This window comes from Dipodomys merriami, unplaced genomic scaffold (genome assembly GCF_024711535.1).
Source record: "Dipodomys merriami isolate MVZ:Mamm:240054 unplaced genomic scaffold, mDipMer1.0.p SCAF_6, whole genome shotgun sequence".
NCBI lineage: Eukaryota > Metazoa > Chordata > Mammalia > Rodentia > Heteromyidae > Dipodomys > Dipodomys merriami.
This window is the reverse complement of record NW_027206179.1, coordinates 15901260-15918412: the sequence shown is the minus strand read 5'-3', so window position 1 is coordinate 15918412 and position 17153 is coordinate 15901260. Positions and strand designations below refer to the sequence as shown.

At 41.0% G+C, this 17153-nt stretch overlaps 1 non-coding gene across 1 annotated transcript; it reads left to right on the top strand.

Annotated features, from left to right (window-relative positions):
• Positions 1-6621: 6621 nt before the first annotated feature.
• Positions 6622-6746, top strand: LOC138814360 (small nucleolar RNA SNORA32). The gene has a single exon (XR_011367947.1). It is a non-coding gene; the product is annotated as a small nucleolar RNA SNORA32 (small nucleolar RNA).
• The last annotated feature ends 10407 nt before the right edge of the window (positions 6747-17153 follow it).

The following is a 17153-nucleotide window of genomic DNA, read 5'->3' as shown; positions in this document are numbered from 1 at the left end:
CAAGATCTTTTTTTCTTTTGAAAAGTTTTACATAGCTATTTTATTTTATTTTTATATTTTATTTTATTTTATTTTTATTTTATTTATTTGTTTAAATTGTGAAAATATCGTACAGAGGGGTTACAATTACATGGGCAAGGTGATGAGTACATTTCTTATCAAGCATTGTTGCCTCCTCCTTTGTTTCCCCTTCCCATCTCTTCCCATCTCCCCTCCCCAACTCCTCCTCACCCCCACTCCCCTGGCCAAAGTTGTAAAGTTAATTTTTTCTATGACATCTTGTACATCTCATTGTTGCAATGGGTCCACCTGTAAAGATCCTTTTTCTTAATCTAAGATGGGGTCCTCAATACAGGGACCTCACTAGTCAATCAGTGCCAAGTGGGGACAAGGCAGGGGAGTAGAGGGGACTTCACAAGGACCCAGCCCTGGTCATGCCTGCCTGAGTTCCAGCATTGCCCAGACACAGAGAATTCTGAGTAACATAAGGTTTGTGCAGCAACCTGCTCATGAATTTTGTGTCATTTTCCCCAGTACTTGCAATTGAGCTCTTAAACACCTCTGTGTAGCTCATCTCAGAAAATGTACTTCTTCTCAACTAATCCTTTTGTTTTCTTCTCTTTTTTTGTCACCCTAGAGCCAGGCTCCAGTTGTACGATTTGCCCCAGCTGACCTTGAACCATGACCTTTCTATCTACACATGGGATTGCAGTTGTGAGCCATCTGATCATTCCGTTTGTCAGGTTAGAAGGACCTAGATGGATTCGTACCTTTGACTTCAGCCTTAGAAGCATGGAACAGACCCTGTGCAAATTTTCTTGGGAATAGAACTTGAAAACAACACGTAGAATGAGATAAGCCAAACTCAGAAGGTCAGCTACTGCATACTTTTGCTCCTATGGAGAATCTAGACCTAAAATGATTATAATTATAGTGTAAAAAGGAGGCTAAGTAGGTGCATGGGGAACTCATAAGAGAAGGAAGGAGAAAGAAGAGGGTGCTGGAAGGAATGGAGAGTATTAAAGTATATGTGTGTATACATGCATGTGTGTGCATGCTTGCACACTAATGGAATTATTACAGTGAAACTAGCTTATACTAGCCATGTATGCTTCTAAAAATACATTTTTTAAAAAAATCTGCCTTGGAAAATTTTTGAAAATACAATTTTGAGAATACAATCTAGAGCCCATTTAATTTGGTCCTGTTTCTGTTTGTAAATATTTTCTTTTACCAGCCCATAGAACTTCAGAGAAGCAACTCAACCTAACTTATGTATATTTTTTTTCTTCAAAAGGCAATGAGTATCCAAGGCCTCAGTCTTACAACTGTATAGTAAATTTCCTTCAGCTATTTAATTTTAGCTGTTACCTTCAGAAAGTTAAGATTAATAAATAGCATCAAAATGGAGAAAGTTGAAATATGATTCACAGTTATCCTATCATTTGTCTGATTAGAAATTAGGCAAAACAATTGCTCTTAAGCAACTTGTGAATAAATTTAACCAAAGGGACTTGATAATTGTGTCTGTATATTTTGTATAAAACTAGAGTGACTAATTAAAGACTGAGGAAAAATTGACATTAACATGTTGACTGAGATGAGTGGTGTTTTTCATTTCCAGCTTATTTTTTTGCTGTGCTAAACAATTAACCTGCCCAATGCACTTATCACCCATATCAATCTAATTTTGTAGATGGAAGAGAAAAACTATTCATACGATTTGACATCCAGCTGGCCAGAGAATGTCATTCTTTCAGCAAAGATTGAAATGTACTTGATTTCTGGTTATAGATTAAGTTATAGCTTAATACAAATGCATGAAGAGCCTATCATTTGCAAATTGTTCTGATGCATGGAACTTAATGATCTAATCACACTTTTGTCATTATTATGAAGAACTAAAGCTTGTCAGGTAATGGAATTAAATTCAAATAGAAATGTTCATCTATTTAATGGCTAATTTGGAAGAACACAGTTTTAAAATTCAAAATTCATTTAACAAAGAACTACTGAATAATTATGTTCTTGAATATAGCTCTTTAATTGGAGAAACACATAGGAAATTTTAAATTTGCAAGAGCACACACCCTCAAGGAGTGATCTGTTTTAACACACCTGCCCATTATTTGTGTGGTCCCTGCCCCAACTTCCCAACGAAGTTGCCATATCCTCAGTTCTCTTTGTACCTAAGAATGAACCTATGCACCTGAAGAGATCAGTGGTGACGTTTGTTTTATTACCTCGTGGCCTTTCTCCCATATAAGTCAGCCTGCAGGTGAGCATCTCTCCCGGCCAATCCTCCTTCCTTGATCTTCCTTTTCCAGCTGGCATGAGTAACAGAGGCTACTAATTTGCTGAGTCTCTGCCATGCTTCTGTATCACAGAGGGTCATCAGGCAGGGAACCATGGAGGCGGACTTGTTCTGTAGCTGACTCACACCAGTGGCTCCCAAGAGCCAACTCGTAAACAATGTTGCAAGTAGGCTATTCAAGCATTGTTCCTGTGAAACTGGCCATGACAGAGATTTCTACATCCTGGAAATCAGCAAAGACCACAAATTAGGGAACTGACTAGCACAACACTATGTGCTCTCAGGAGAACGGAGAATTAACTACATGAGGTTTTCATTACAAATAAATAACACCTTTAACACTTAACTGGGCACTGGTGGTTCACACCTGTAATCCTAGCTACTCAGGAAGTTGAGATTTGAGGATCATAGTTTGAAGCCAGTCTGGGCTATCCATGAGACCCTTATCTCCAATTAATCACCAGAAAACTGGTTGTAGCACTGTGGCTTAAAGTGATAGAGCACTAGCTTTGGGTGAAAAAGCTCAGGGACAGTGTCTAGGCTCTAAATTCAAGCACTATTTCCACCACCAGCTACAACAACAACAAAAATAGTGACAATTCTAATAGGAACCTTGGAAAGTGGACATTATTAGTGTTATGTTCTTTTTCCAAAGAAGCAGTCTTTAAGAAGCAACTTGCTGAAATTTAAAGTACTGTATGACATGGTAAGTCTCAAAATATTATCTTCTCTGCCTGCCTCACCTTCCACTGTCTCGATCCTTTCACATAGGATACCATGATGGCCTGCCTATTTTTATACATTTCCCATGTCAGGAATTCATGACGTCACACACTTCTTAGTTCATCATTTGAAATACCTTACTTGAACAAAAAGCTTTCTTCTTGCTTCTTCTTTGTACCGGTCCCTATTGGTTCTTGGGTTACCCATAAAAACCCTATCATGGAGGGAGAATGACAAAAGGAGCCACATTAATCAAGAAGCAGTGTACTTATAAATTCATTTGTTGAATATTAACATCTTTGCCCTACTGGTAATGATAAAAATATAGTTTTTAGAAAATTGAGGATTCTAGGAGCTGGGAAGGTGGCTCAGTGGTAGGGTGCTTACCTTGCAGGCATGAGGCCCTGGGTTCGATTCCTCAGTACTACATAAGCAGAAAAAGCCTGAAATGACGCTGTGGCTCAAGTGGTAGAGCACTAGCCTTGAGCTGAAGAGCTGAGACACAGCACTCAGGCCCAGAGTTCAGGCCCCACAACTGCCAAAGTATTAAAAAATAAATAAATAAATCCTTCCTATTTAATTAAAAAAAAACAAAACACAGAATCTATCAGACCTTCTCAGAACCCAGACCTGTGAATCAGAAAAGGCATCTTAACAAGAGACCCAAGGGATTTCTTTGCATATTAGGAAACCTTGGCCCTAGTAAAAATGAATATTTTACTTCTCTAAAACAAAGGGCTTTTGTTATTCTTTCTTGTTTATACTTTACATATTACATCTGTGATGTGCCTCCGTAACTCTCTGGAGCTGCTGGTATTTACAGAATTCTCTTTCTGCTTCAAAGACCCTCTAAAAGGTTGACACAACCAAGTTGTATCATTTCTTCTTCAGGTGATTTGTTTTTCGTTTATAAATATCATAGCATCTGAAGTGCTATGATACCAATACTTTACGCATGGATTGCCTCTGTTGTGTTCTTTGCTGCGTGGGTTGTGTTTGTGTCTCTCTGCCATCTGTATTCACGGCTTCCATTTTCTTTGGAGGTATCCCACAGGGAAGAGTCCTATAAACAGAGAAATCCTCATCTTCATCACAAGTAAGTGCTACTTGAGGACACCCCAGGCCCTGCCCAGAGTCCAGAGCCCAGAGACATGCAGGTATCCTCCTCCTTGTCACAAATTCCCAGACATAGTTATCTCATCTTCAAAAATATAGCTTCAACCTAGGAGCTCATTGCAAGGAAAGAGAAAACAAACAAAAAGCCCGCAATGAAAACACACTGCAAAGCAAGCAGGTTTGAGGTGTGAAGTTTTTGACTGTGTGCCTTTAGGAACACCTTGAAGGCATAGACTGCAACGGAACACATAAACTATCACCAGCACAACTTCTCCTTGGTGAGCCCACTGTTGTTAGGACCAAGTGCAACGACTTGCACACGTCCTGAGCACAACTCTGACATTCACCAACGATGTTAACACCACACTGCGTCCTTTTCTAGAGCTCCATTTTGTTCCTCCTGTTGCTATTTTTTGTCTTTTTTGCCAGTCCTGGAGCTTGAACTCAAGGCCTGGGCACTGTCCCTGGGCTTCTTTTTCTCAAGGCTAGCGCTCTACTACTTGAGCCACAGCGCCACTTCTGGCTTTTTCTGTTTATGTGGTTCTGAGGAATCGAACACAGGCCTTCATGCATGCTAGGCAAACACTCTACCACTGAGCCACCTTCCCAATCTTACTGCTGCTATTTGTAAACAAAAAACAAAAATATATATAGTAATTTAATTATTCTCACAGTTGAAAATAACATTTCCACATTTACTTCAGAGTCTTCTTAATCAGCAGTAACTTTAGGTTCCTGAATTTTACGTTCTATTTATTTTCCAAACACCAGTTTGTCTTTATTACCCTCCTTTGTATTACGGTCTTGATTTATTTACTAGGGCTGCCATGAATCAGATTGCTTCAAGGATAAAAAAAAAATTCTCGGATTCTGCAGACTGGAAGTTGGAGCCTGAGGTGCCGGCAGGGCTGTCATCCACGGAGTCCTGTCCCCTGGGCACACCACACACTGACTTGGCTGCTCTTCTCAGTGTCAGCCCTGGGGACCAGACACCTCCCTGTGTGTCACTTACTCCTCTTCTACAGCACCAGCCCAGTGGACCTGATACCTAATCTTAGCCACTCACTACCGACCATTCCAAAATATGGGGGGTTGGCACTTCAACACGCACACACTGAATACACACAGTTCTGAGCAAAGCTCGGCATCACCACCTGCTTCCCATACAGAAACTTGCTCAACTTCTCTGCAGCAACTTGAAGCCGATGCAGTAAGCACCCATGGGATACCAAAACCCAGATGAGCCACATCCGGCACTCACTCAACTCAACAGTGAGTGGCCAGGGCATGAAGGCTGGTGGGGCGGGGGGGGGGGGGGGGGGGAGGAGGGGTATTCGGCTCTCCATCATGATTCTACACTGAGCTCATTTCGTATTCAGAGCCTCAGCAAATTTATAAATGATGTGCTGTGTTTGTGCTGAGCAGAACAACTCGATTTGCTTCTCTATCAAACAACTCCAGAATGCTGAGCTTTTGGTGGCCACCTGCCAGTTCTGATTGCTCCTTGGTCCCTCCTTCTGCTATTGTCCACATGGGAGGTGCTCAAGACTGCTGGAGCTGACCTTCTATCAGTTATTTCACCCAGTCTGAAAGGCTACAGTGCCTCGGGGAAGAAGTCATGCAACAGAAATTAGCATAAAAGATAAAACTCTATGGTTTTGTGTGTGTGTGTGTGTGTGTGTGTGTGTGTGTGTGTGAGAGAGAGAGAGAGAGAGAGAGAGAGAGAGAGAGAGAGAGAGAGAGTCCATTTTTCAGCATACTACATTCTCTACCCTATGCTCTGAGCTCGTCCCATTGCAATTAGATCATAAGAAATGATGGTCAGGAATGGATCAAGAAAATGTGGTATATATCCACAATGGAATTCTATGCCTCCATCAGAAAGAATGACATTGACCCATTTGTTAGGCAATGGAAAGACTTGGAAAAAATTGTATTAAGTGAAGTAAGCCAGGCCCAAAGAAACATACGTCCCATGGTTTCCCTTATTTGCAATAACTAATATATGTCTGAGTCAAGCAGAAAAGGTCAAATAAGTTGATGTTAGGGAAATGAACCCTAAGATATGTATTCAAATGTTTTTTTTTCTTTCATACAATTGTTTCTAACACATTTATAAGATTATTTCTTTGTTGCTTTGTATGTTCCTCCCCCACAGTATAACCCCTGCTTTCACTATATTTGATGTCGGTGTAATTTGTGGAGGGGAAGGGAAAAAACAAATCGTTTGAATAGGGATACAGGTGGACCCATTACAACAATGAGATGTACAAGTCATTATGTCGAAACCGAACTTTACAACTTTAGTGGGGGGTGGGGGAAGGATTGGGTGGGGGAGGGGGGAGTATGGGAAGGGATGGGAAAAGGAAACAAAGGAGGAGGCTACAATGCTTGATAAGAAATGTACTCACTATTTTGCTCATGTAATTGTAACCCCTCTGTACAGTATTTTCACAATAAAAAAAAAAAGGTCATTACCAAGGCTTATAGAATGCAGTTTCTAATTTGTTGTGGACATGACCATAAGAATATTTCCCACTAGGTTTTCATTATATATGCTATTTTGTTAGCAATCAGCCTATTGGGAACACTTTTAAAAATTAAAAAAAAATAAAAAATAAAAAAAGAAAGAAATGATGGTCAGGGCACTGGTACTGTACAAGTCGTAGTATACCTGCCTGTCCAGCTTAAGGTCCTGAATTCAAATTGTAGCACTGCCAGAAAAAAAAAGTAAGTGGGTATAAAAATGCTAGAAATCCCTTAACATTATGAACTTAATGAACAACACAACTGAGGATGGTAGCATATGTCTGTATGTGAACACTTAGAAGACTGTAGCAGAAGGCATATGTCTCAAAACAAGCAAACAACAGGAAGGAAGGAATAAGGAAGGAAGGAAGGAAGGAACAAGAGAGCAGGGGATGTGGGTGAGGTGGTAGAGTATCTACTTAGGTACCCAAGTCCAAACCCCGGTACAACTTTCCCCAAAAAGAAAGACATGTGATGACTTCTTAATTTTCCCTTGATCAGAATGGCCTGGCCCAGAGTTTCCTCCTCTGCTCAACCCACTGATTCTAGACAAAATCCTCTCCCTATTTTGACCACCCTACGCAAAGGAGCCTGAACTTCCTCCAACCTGGCTCAGCTATGGTTTGGATCTGCAATGTCCCCCAAAGACTCCTGTGTGGAAGGTACGGTCCCCAGATGGTGATTCTATTGGGAGATGACACTTTAGGGGGTGGAGTGAAGGAAAGAAACCACAAAAGGGGGGTTCTTGAACAGCAAACTTTCCTCCTCCTCCTGTTTATTGAGGCTCTAATATGTTGCAGATTCTGCAAATAGGAACAGATTAGGTCAGATTAATCTACTGATTTGTCCCAAGCCCCCCCCCTCTCTCTCTCTGTCTCCCTCTCTCTGTCTCCCTCTCTCTCTCTCTCTCTCTCATGGGCAGCAAAGCCAGGACTCAAAGCTGAGGTTGCCTCCTGCCAGGGCCTGCTCTCTCTTGCCTGCCTACAAGCTGCAGTTCTGAGCAGAGTGGTGGAATTCTAGAACTGGAAAGGGCCTGGGAGGTCATGAAGCATAAGGCACCGGGTGTCCTGGGAAGTCAGAAGTTTGGAGGCTAAAACTCCCTGCAGACAGTGTAAACTGATCCCTTTCCTGTACCTTTGAACAGACAGGGCTTCCGGCTCAGCCGTGGCCCCTGGGTGAGTCTCAGCACAGGTCTGCTCTGCTACCTTTCTCTCATTTGTAAACAAGACCCCGCTTCGCCCCCACCACCCCGCTTCATGGGTGGTGCACTGAAGATCATCATATCTGCAAAACGCGCTGAGCACATCAAAGACCACACTGTGTAAAAGCTGCATTACTGTACGCACTCCCATAGGAAGCCTGTCCAGGACCCTGTGATGCATAAATATTTCATTGACTCAACCCAGCCAAAGACATTCAGACTCAGAGGCAAGCTACGGCCACGGACCGCAAAGAGGTCAGAAAGCAATGCACCCGGAATCCAAATCACTGCTCTCTTCCCAACACGGATGGAGTTCAACTTGCTCAATTTTTTAGACATAATTTTATATATTTTTTTACATTGTAAATTTTAGAGTCAGAAAGGATCTGAAAATAATTCCTGGGCTCTCTGTTGAAATCAGAGAATAGGATTTGTCCTGACATGTGAGAAAACAAGAGGAAAAAAATATATGCCACATTTTTAAGGAATCCAAAACCCTAAAATATTTAAGTCTCTCTCCTAAACTCACAGATCTATTTTTGTAATTGAAGTTATGATTTAACTTCAGTTCATTCCTGAGGCACCAAACAGATTCTTTACATCACTTACAGAAGGAATAACTCAAATTGATTGTTACATTAATTATACCATTAGTAAGATGTCTTACTTTATTGGATATGTTCTATTTAAATCAAATTAACTACATTTTTTTGTATAAATCCAGAAAAGTTTTCTATCCTCAAATCAGAAAAATTCCTGGGGTGATGGATAGTTGGTAGTACTTTCCAAGATGAGTGTTCTTCAACAAAATTTACGAGTGTACATGTGAATCATTTGTGAAAATTACCTAACACTAGAAAATTCTAATTATTATTTCAGAACTTTGAAATCATAATACAACAATGAATCCAAAAGATGCTAAGAAATTAAAACAACAGCGTTTTCTAGAATGTGTAACTCAGAGCTACAATTAGGCTGTTTAATTGTTCAGTCTCAGCCATGTTTCCAACCTTAACTCTGCTGACTCAAAAAAAAACAACAAAACAAAACAAAAACAAAACCAGGAAGAACTGAGATGAGTTGTCCTACACCCCCAGGTTTTGGTTCTGTAGCAGATGTGGTGGGGCACTTAGAAAGCAACATTAATTATCATGATCATTAAAACAGAAAAAAAAATCCTTATAGAAAAAGTAGATGTTTGCCTGTAATATTCTATTTGACCAGCATGGGCACTGAAACTAGGGCACCACTTTGATCTTCATAATTAGAAACATGTGAAAAATTCTACAATGTTTTATTCTGAACACAATTGTCCTACCAATGCACTGGTCACCTGTTGTATTCTTGAAATCACTGCTGTCTTTGATCTTCCAAGCACGCAGGGTGCCTTGTGTATTCTATTAGAAGTTAGCTGTACATCTGCTCTCAGGTTTGTGATCAAATTTGTCACCACCAAGGGGTTCATGATCAAATCAAAGATAACTTTTTAGGACATGGATGAGATTTCACATTTAAGTCCCAAGTTAACTCAGAACTGCATGTATGAATTTAATAGCACCCTGTAGGACTGTGAAATACCGCTTCATCCAGGATGTAGAAAAAAAAACTGTCTCATGTTCTCATGGCTCTCATCCTGGACTTTGGCCAATATAAAGAAAGTCATATATTCACAAAGATATGCTAAGTTCACAACAGGTCCATCAAATTTGCTGATTTTATTACTTCTGAAAACATACCATCCTCATTCATTATGCAAATAATTACTAAGAATCTACGCCATGCCCTTTAATGTTCACAGTGATAGAGATAAAATATATGTGTTGGGTTTTTTTTTTCGAGATACCTGAGGGAAACCTCTTAAAGGGGAAAGACTTATTTTGTGTCAGGGCTTTGGAGGTTTCAGCCCAGGGTGTCTTGGCGCTGTTGCTTTGGACATAAGATGAAGCAGGATCTCATGGCAGAAAGTGGGTGATTGAAGGGAGCTGCTTAACTCATGGTAACCAGGAAGCAGAGAGCGCAAGAGAGAAGAAGGGTCTTGGAACAAGATATACCCTTCAAAACCATGATCACAGTTCACCCACTTCCTCCTCGTGGCCTTACCTCCTAATACTCTAGTAGGCAATGAATCCATCTATCCATCAATGAAAATGGCACCTTCATGAGCCATTCACCTCTCAGTGGCTCTAAGCAGGAACCAAGTCTTCCACACATGAGCATTTGTGGGGGCCACACCATATCCAGATCATGACAAGGCATGAACTTCCTTCCCACAGGGGCACAGCCCATGAGTCATCATATAGACAATGAGCCTTATGACTTGGATGTGGTTTCTCCCTTCTGAAACCCATGCTGGCATTAGATCTCCAGTGCCACAGGTTGAGGGATATTTGTGCCACAGAGGCTCTGTCCTCATGAAGGGATTCATGCCACCATCAGGAATGGCTCCATCAGGAATGGCTGGATTTTTGTGGGAGCCAGCTCTCACTTTCCAGTTCGTAAGACTGGACTCCACCATGCCGGCACGGGCGCCATGTTGTAAAGCAAGGCCCCTCCTAGACTGGCTCTTTTAGACACATGGACCCATCCTTCCCATCTTCCTCCACATTATCATGTCCCATGAGGTGCTTTCTTTCTTTTTTTGGGGGGGGGGTCCGGTCGTGGGGCCTGAACTGTGGGCCTGGGTGCTGTCCCTCAGCTCTTCAGCTCAAGGCTAGCACTCTACCACTTGAGCTACAGCACCACTCTGGCTTTTTTCTTTTTGCTTATGTGGTGCTGAGGAATCAAACCCAGGGCCTCAGGCTGCAAGGCAAGCACTCTACCACTGAGCCACCTTCCCAGCCCCCATGAGGTGCTTTCTAGATCTCAGGCAGGCTTCAGCCTCCAGAACTGTGAGCCAAATAAACTACTGTCATTGGACATGATGCCTTAGCAAAGGGCAAAGGCATGAAACTTGCCACCAATGAATTTTGAAGGGGAAAAGAGTACATGGGAGAGAGACGGTGAGTAGACCCACCGAGCAGCCCCGGGAAAGGTGACTAGTCGGATGTCCAGAGGGCTGTCACTACAGGTTTGTATGGGAACGGGAATGATGCAGGGAAGAGAAAGCAAGCAACCTCGAATTCCCAGTTTGATTTGTTTTCGTGACGTGTTGCTTCATAAAGCCCCATCTAAAAATGTATGTCCACCCTGTGTATTGCATAAAAAATAAGCTGCCCCAGCTTTAATTATGAAGTTGTTATGCCTAAAAACAACACAATCTCAACCTCCTTCAAAATTAATGATTTCGTACAGAAGCAGCTATTAATTTTCAAATTCTCAATTTAATTAAGTTCATTGCAGCTATTTCAATAATGTGATTTTAATATGATTTTCATTTGCTTTTAATAAGTTTCCATGTTTTTCTTTCTTTTGAAATTAGATGACCTTTCAGAGTAAACCTTCCAACGCACCCTGCGGCCACAAGAGATGGAGAGTGAATGACGGTCCAAATCCTTCACCTAAAACCAAAGGTATTCATGTTAATGCAGTTTTTATAAGTCATCAAAGACAATCATAGCACAAGATGCATTCTACACACACACACACACACACACACACACACTGCTTTGTTAAATTGCAAAACATTCAATACATAACCAAAAATTAGGGAAGGAAAGGGAGGGGTCAGAGGAGTGGGTGAGAATGTAGAAGGGACGACATCCATCAAGAGGTTCTGTGTTCATAAACTGCTTTAGGGACTGGCAATTCTTTCATGAAACTGCTTAAAGATAATTTTAAAAAATGAAAATCAGTCTTTCAATATCCGCCCTCCCTTAGGAAATTGGCAGACCAAATAGGGGAGCTAAAATACATGTGTAGATCACTAAAATCAACTGTGTGTTCAGTGCCATAAAATGAGTATGACCCAGTATGGGAATGAAGGGAAAGGAGTGGGTAACTACCAGAGCTACAGCAAGAAACACCTCCCTCTCCCTGTTTCTCCCCCCCCCCCTCACCTCGACAGACTGATCTGGAGGGAGGAGACCTTGCCCAAGGATGGCCTTGTCCAAGGCTAAATAGACCTGGATCTGGTGTCCCCAGAGTCACCCTAAGGTTGGAGAGAAAATGAGGAGAGAGTGGAGAGAAGGATCCCCCAGAGTCCTGTAAAAAAAAAAAAGAAAGAAAAAGAAAAAGAAAAGAAAAAAAAGAAGAAAAGCTAACCTGAATCAAAGGAGACCTCCCTCTCTCTCACTTTCTCTCTCTCACTCTGACTCCCTGCCAGACCTCTCCAACCATCCATCCACACATCTATCAATTTATCCATCCATCCATTTATCCATCCATTCATCTATCTATTTCCCCTAGCAATGGCCTAGGAACACATCCAGAAAGCCCTTCAGCCCTGCACACTGAGGTACAAAGACCAGTGTGTCCAGAAGGAAATTGGAAAACAAAAGTTTCCATGGAGGAGATAGCAGCAGACAAGTAAGTACAGATGAGGTGTGCTTCTCCAGGTACAAATCATAAGACCAAAGGTGGAGAAGTGTGAACAAGAACCCCAGTGTACTCTCAGCTTTTAGCGCTTGTAAGGTGAGAGCTAAAAACACAAGACAAGAGAGCAGACCCAGAGGATCTGACTGTGGCCTGGCCATAGTTCCTCTGCTCAGGGGTTGAGTTGGCTTTTGTAGAAAAGGGAGAATCATATCAGTAACTTGCCAGTGAAGCAAAGTGGGATAAGAAGGGCTAGGATCCCCAGGAAGGGAGATCGCCCAGACAATGCAGTGACAAACAGACGATTCTATTTTATGGCTGATATTCTCCTTGGTGCAATCTGATTAAAATCATTTCTGTCTGGACAGCAATCTGAATGAATTTCCAAGAAAAAAGTGATTCGGCTCCAATCAGATCATTTCCGTTATCATTAGCCTGATGAAGAAGTATTTTAAGGAAATAAAATGATTGCACTCTTGGGGAAAAAATGCACTGAGGAATTTGGTCATTTTAACACACAAAAAGGAAAATAAAAAGGTCTAGGCCACTGTGGAAAACAGTCTGTTATTTTAAAAGATAAACATAGAGCTACCGTATGACTTAGGGATAATAATAAAGGTAATAATTTTTTTTTCAAATCAGTCTTTCAAGGGCGTTCACAAGGAATGTATAAACAAATAAAGCGTGATGTCTCCCCTCAGGAAATTGACAAACCAAAGCGGGAAGCTAAGATAGATGCGTAGATCACTCAAACCAACTGTGTGTTCAGTACCATGAAACGAGTTCACCCAAAAGAAGTGAAAGCTGATTTGTTCCTCAAGCCATCAGGTCACATAGGCAAGAAGCAGACACCCACCCACCCCACCCACCCCCCACAAATGAATAGACAACCATGTGCGATCTATGATGGAAAAATAACTTGAACAGAAAGCACTCACCTTCCCCTGACAGCTCTATCTCAGAACTGTCTGACCTGCTCACCTCACTGAATTATGCCCTCTTCGCTTCCCCCTGAGAAAATGCACTGCGTGATCTTAAAAGAGAACCTGAGACCAAGGCCATGTCTGGCGCTGATGCTCCTGTTGGACTCAGGTGCTGTTGAAACCTTGAAACCCTCCATTAGAGATGAGATCTCTCTCCTGCCTCCAGTCCACCTCTCCTCCAACTGCCCTGCCTGACTTCATATTTTCTGCCTAAAAGAGGTTGTAAGGCAGGGCCGCCATTTTCTCCTTCAGCTGGGCTGAAGGAGACTCAGTTGCCCTTCCTAGGTTTGCCTCCAGAATAAAACTGGTTGGACTGTTGCGTTTGCCTTTCTGCTCTTTTACTTTTCTTACAATGCAAATGAAATTGGATATTATTCGGGCATTTGAAGGAACTGAATTTCAATATAAGCTACATCATGGACTGATCCTAGGGCCATTATTCCAAGTGAAATAAGCCAGATACAAGACAACAGCTGTATGATCTCCTTCATCTGAGGTAAGCTAGAACCACAGACCAAGGCAGAGAAGGACAAGTTACTGCTTTGTTTCCATCCAGAATGACAAAAATATTCCAGATACAGATAGTGATGATGGATACTGGACATCATAAATGAGCTTAATGCCATTCACGCTACACTTCTAAACATGAAAAAAATGATAAATATTAGGTTAGTTTTCAATGACAAAATGTATGTGATTTGAATCAGGAAGGAAGATTCCTTGTACTCAAGGATTTGTACTAAATGTTATTGCATTTTTAAAACTGTTATAGACTCTATCAATGAAATGTAGTCAGGAATACAATTCACAGCTACTATGAAGTAAGCCCAAGTGCACACATACTGTGGGGTAAGGCCATGTGCATACATGCATGCGCACGCGCGCGCGCGCACACACACACACACACACACACACACACTGGGAGGTCACTCCTTTCTTCGACTATTCTAAAGCTTTTCTAAGAGTCCAATTCATATAAAAGTAAAGACCTAGTTGTACAAACTCTGGTCATTTTACAAGCTATACACTGGTTTCTCTGAAGAAAATACTGTGATTTTAACCTCATACAAGAAAGCCAGAAAAAGACTTCATTCTTATGCAAATTGGTCACTCCAGGCCTTTCAGCAAGGGAAGACTTCCTGAGCCGTGCAAAAGTTGAGTTGTAAATGCCATTTGTTTCATTACTTGTCGTTGAGTTTGGGGAGTTCTTTTTTCTTTCTCTCAGCTGTTTTCCCTTTATCAGACTAAAAATAAATAAATAATAGAGGAATGGTTCAGATCAGAACTTTTTATAGCATCTATTTGACATTGGAAGGCACATTTCCAAGATGAGGAAGAACTGAATCTTGGGAAATTAGTGTTTCCCTGTGTTAGGAGACAATGAGTTCACACACACTCCCACCAAAAGAGGCCCAATTTAATAGAACAGTCATTACTTAACATGCATATTTAAAATCTTTTCATGCTCTTACAGCAAGATGCCTTTTCAACTATACAAAGAAATTTTAGAACTTGTACATTAGAGGCAAATTTTTTTAATTTAATCAAGGAGTATTTAACTCCAATTTTCTACATGGGGAATAGGAAATATTTCTCTCTCTTCACTCTCCTTTCACCTGTTATACTAACTTCAACCCTTGCTAAAACTTAAAAAGCTAAAAACCAACAGTATCCAAAAAGGTTCATCTCTTTTATGAACAAGTCATGTATCTAACAAAAAGCTAAAGATTTAATACATATTTATTTTATCTTCTGTTCAGTTAATCAAAAATAGGTTTATTTAACAGTGAGAAAAATATTTGTAAATGTTAAAATTATTTGTAAATATTTCATATTTCATTTTTATTCACCATAAAAAAATACTAAAACTGTTATGATGGATCTTCTAGACTAATCATTTAACAACAGAATTCTATCTTGTTCTAATGAAAAATACATTAAGATTAAATTGTTTCTGAAAAAGTTAACCTTGCTGGGCACTGGTGGCTCATGCCGGTAATCATAGCTAATCAGGAGGCTGAGATCTAAGGATCATGTTTCAAAGCCAGCCAGGGCAAGAAAGATTATGAGACCCCCTACCTCCAGTGAACCCCAAAAGGCCAGAAGTAGAGCTGTGGCTTGAAGTGGTAGAGTGCTATCCTTAAGCATTAAAGCTAAGAGGCAGTGCCCATCACCCAAGATCAAGCCCTAGGACCAGCAGCAAAAGTTTATCTTGTTACTAAATGTACACTTTATCCTATAATACAGTTTTGCAATGTTGTCTGTGTTTTTAAACAGTTGTGGATGGGGAGGAGCCTCAGGTTCATGATGACTCGGAGCTTTGGGCCCTGTGATATCAAAATTGTCCGCCGTCCAGTTGATTAGTTGGTCATTGAGCTGTTCTGGATGGGAAGAAAGGCAATGCTCAGGTTGGAGATCACAGCCCACCAGAACTGAAGCCCCTGAGAGGAGAAAGCCAGTGAGCTCACCAGTTGTGATGCAAATCCAGTCTTCTGTACAGAAAGATGAGCCTGCACTTGCTCCTGGGCCCTGAGCCAGGGACTAAGCAGGAACAGCCAGTGAATTCCATTCCTGGACCTCTTGAAGACAGGACATCCTGAACAAGGTTAAACCAGGCTGGTCCAACCTTAATGTATTATTGCCGAACTCCACAGTTCTACTCTGTGGTCCTTTCCTCTGCCTCCTTTCCCCTGATTCCTAAAACATGAAACAGCTCCTGAATGCCATGTCATTATTGCCAGGAAGCCTCCCAAGGGGCTGCTGTGACCTGTGATTGACAGGGCAAGGAAGACACTTGGGGGAGGGTGGTGGGGGGGAGGGAGGTGAGCAGCGGGCTGATGGGTCAAATGCAATCTGTCTTCCACATAGTAAAACTCTGGCTTTTGAATGTAATGAAATGTAAAAATTTGCAACCAAAATAAAAGGGGGGAAGAATGGGCTTTTCCAAGACCTCAAGTCAGAACTTCGTGGGTAATTATTATAATGTATAAGATCATCTCCTCATCTAACAAATCTAAATTTCTGTTGGTATTTTTCTACCCAGAGATGATTTGGCTACTAATGTAATCAGTACCTTCCAGAAGAGATCTGACTTTACCAAAAACCACTGCCAGGAGTGTAAACACTGGGTCATCACCCACGACCACCTTAACAGCCACCTCCAGAATCTTATTCCTCATTTCCATTCACAGGCCTGGATTTTGTTATTGTGCACTTTGGGTAAGCTATGGTAAAACACCTCTCTATTTCTGTTCATTGCATTTACATATTATTCTTGTTGGAGGTCTATGACTTATTGTTTTTAATTTGCAAACCCAAAGATTAATTTCAACCACCTCTGTTTTTCTTTACCCTGCCTCCTAGCTATACACACTAATTAAGGACATCAAGATTTCCTTCTACTTTGACAATAAGTCTAATTCGTTTGGAGGTACAAACTTTTAATCTTTTCTTTCTGCCACCCACATGTTAACATATGACAGTTGCAGCCCCAAATTTTCCCTTAAGCTTTCTTAGTATTAATGGAAATGTTGCTCCTTAACTTACCTACTAGTTGCTTTCAATTATTTATAGTGTTTATAATTATGTTATTTATAACAAATAAAATATAACAAAATAAAATGCTAGGATATTTTGAACACTCTTCAAATGTCGATTTCTATTTTTCCTATTTGTGACTAACACCATTAAACTTGACTGTAAGAATCCATAAAACACTTTGTATCCATTTTCTGTTACTTTCTGATTTACTTTGGATAATGAATTCTAGTGAAAATTTCAATGTCAGGCCAAAGACACATGAAAAATTCCTCCTTTC